The 2,991-nt window shown below is 49.3% G+C and overlaps 1 long non-coding RNA gene across 1 annotated transcript; it reads left to right on the top strand.

Moving 5' to 3' along the window:
- The first annotated feature begins 1,148 nt into the window (after positions 1-1,148).
- On the top strand, positions 1,149-1,862 carry LOC125482670. Its single transcript, XR_007261720.1, has 2 exons — positions 1,149-1,262; positions 1,604-1,862. It is a non-coding gene; the product is annotated as an uncharacterized LOC125482670 (long non-coding RNA).
- Positions 1,863-2,991: the final 1,129 nt, after the last annotated feature.

The raw sequence follows: 2,991 nt of genomic DNA, 5'->3' as shown, positions 1-2,991 counted from the left end.
GATTAGCGATTAGGAGAGATTGGACAAACTTGGTGCGTTTTCACTTGAATGTCGGAGGCTGAGGGAGCGATCTGATAGAGGTTTACAAAATAACGAGAGGCACTGGAATAGAAAGGATGGTTGGAGTCTGTTTCCCAGGGGAGAAATGTCAATTACTGGAGAACAGAGGTTTAAGGTGATGGGGGGGTAAGTGTAAAGGAGGTGTGAGAGGCAGGTTATTTTACACAGAGGGTGGTAAGTGCCTGGAATGTGCTGCCAGAGGAGGTGGTGGATACAATAGCAACGTTTAAGAGGCAGGGAATAGAGGGATATGGGCAGTCTAGAGGCAAAAGGGTTTTAGTTTAGAATGGGATCATGTGTCACACAGACTTGATGGGCTGAAGGGCCTGTTCCGGTGTTGCACTGTTCTTTCTGTTCGTGAAGGACATAGATATAGATTAAGTGGCTAAAGGGATTGAGAGATATTCACGATATCTCTATCCATATCTGGGAACACGAGCCCCTATACCCCCTGCCTATCTCTGTAACCTCCTCCAGCCCCTACACCCTTCCCTATCTCTGTAACCTCCTCCAGCCCCTACACACCCTCCCTGTCTCTGTAACCTCCTCCAGTCCCTACACACCCTCCCTGTCTCTGTAACCTCCTCCAGCCCCTACACCCTTCCCTATCTCTGTAACCTCCTCCAGCCCCTACACACCCTCCCTCTCTCTGTAACCTCCTCCAGTCCCTACACACCCTCCCTGTCTCTGTAACCTCCTCCAGTCCCTACACCCCCTCCCTAACTCTGTCACCTCCTCTATCCCACTATACCCCCTCCCTATCTCTGTAACCTCCTCCAGTCCCTACACCCCTTCCTATCTCTGTAACCTCCTCCAGCCCCTACACACCCTCCCTCTCTCTGTAACCCCCTCCAGCCCCTACACCCCCCCCTATCCCTGTAACCCCCCCCAGCCCCTACACCCCTCCCTATCTCTGTAACCCCCTCCATCCCCTACACCCCTCCCTATCTCTTGTAACCCCCTCCAGCCCCTACTCCCCCAATGATCTCCAGTCCTGATCGGAGTGATTCTCTCGCTGACCCCTCCCTACCTCCCCGATGATGTTCCTCTGGATGTTGTTGGAACCAGGAATGGTTGCTTGACCTGACTCCGTTCTTTCTCCTTTCTGACAGCTGACAGTGCAATGTTGAAATGGTTTCCCGAGATCATTGCATGTGGACTGATCGTCATCCTCTTTATCCTACTGCTGCTCTGTTTCCTGTGTAAGTATTATCCCCATTTCCTGAGTCAAAGTCTCACCCTCTGCACTCTTCCCCCATCAAACACTCCCACGACACACACAACATGGGGTTCCATACAGAGTAAAGCTCCCTCTACACTGTCCCACCCATCAAACACTCCCAGGACAGGGACAGCACGGGGTTAGATACAGAGTAAAGCTCCCTCTACACTGTCCCCCCCATCAAACCCTCCCAGGACAGGGACCGCACGGGGTTAGTTACAGAGTAAAGCTCCCTCTACACTGTCCATTGGGTTCTTGGTATATTCCAGGCACTGTTGGTTCCTGCTCAGAATAATGTTTTATTCTTGTTTCCTTGAACAGAAAAAGGTTCGATGCTGCTTCGACCCTGCGCTGTCTTTGACAAAGACTAGATTTTCCTGTCGATGGACTGCTGAATATTTTAAAGCCATCTTCGATCTCCTTGACCCCATCAGCATTGACCAGGTCTTTCATGATTGAAAACTGGATGAATGTTGAGGGTCTGCCATGAGGTATAGATAGAGTGGACAGCCACAGACTTTTTCCTAAGGTGGAGGTAGCTATTACGAGGGGGCATAGTCTTAAAGTGAGTGGAGGTAGATATTGGGGAGACGTCAGAGGTAGATTCTTTTCTCAGAGAATGGTCGGGGCGTGGAATGCATTGCCGGAGAGGGTAGTGGAGTCGGCCTCATTAGGGGCATTTAAGCGGCTATTAGATAGGCATATGCATGATAGTATAAGGTAGGGGTTGAGGTTAGATAGACCTTAGGTTTAGGGTAAAAGTTCGGCACAACATCATGGGCTGAAGGGCCTGCACTGTTCTGTGTACTATGCTCTATAAGTACGGGCGCAGAATTCCAAATAAGTGACTGGAGAGCTCATGTACTCTCAGACAATCCGCTGATGCCTAATCCCGGATTTAGAGAAAGCTAATTTTAGGTTCGACTGTGTAAAACCAGAACCAAAGGTGGCGATTCTGCCCTTCACTGGTGCTCTGATTCTTTGTGTTTCTAATCTCATCCTCCCTTCCCCCTGCACAACAATAGTACATTCCCCACCACACTCAAAATATTGAATGACATTCCCTCCATCCACTCTCCTCTGGGGCAGAATATACCTCCTCATCTCTGTCCTATCAAAGTCTCACCTAATTTACGACTTCAGTCACATTCATCTGGAAGTTCATTGGGTAACAGCGAAGACAAATGGAATATTGGTCTTTGTTTTAAAGGGAATGTGGTGTGAAAATCGGGAGGTTTCGCGAAATCTGTAACAAGCCCTAGTCAGGCAACAGCTGGAATACCATGAACAGGTTTGGGGCCCCATATCCAAGCAAAGATAGACTGAGCTTTGGAAGCAGTCCGGAGAAGGTTCACTCGGCTGATCCCAGGGATGGAGGGAATGTCTTATGAGGGAGAGGTTGAGTCTGTCCTCATTGGAGTTTAGAAGAATAAGAGGTGACCTTATTGAAGCAGACAAGATTCTCCAGGGGAAATTGACAGGGGAGATGTGGAGAGGTTGGTTCCCCTTGTGTGGGAGAGTCTAGGACCAAAGGGGCATCATCTCAGAATAAGGGGTCACCCAATGAAGACAGAGATGAGGAAGAATTCCTTCCCTCTGAGGGGAGTGAATCCATGGAATTCTTTACCACAGAGGGCTGTCATGGCTGGGTCATTCAGTATAGTCACGGCTGAGATCAGTTTTTAATCAGAACACGGGAAATCAAGGGT

This window comes from Rhincodon typus, unplaced genomic scaffold, assembly GCF_021869965.1.
Source record: "Rhincodon typus isolate 14 unplaced genomic scaffold, sRhiTyp1.1 hic_rhity00014498, whole genome shotgun sequence".
Taxonomy (NCBI): Eukaryota; Metazoa; Chordata; class Chondrichthyes; order Orectolobiformes; family Rhincodontidae; genus Rhincodon; species Rhincodon typus.
Note: the sequence above shows the minus strand (reverse complement) of the source record. Positions and strands in the feature narration are given on the sequence as shown.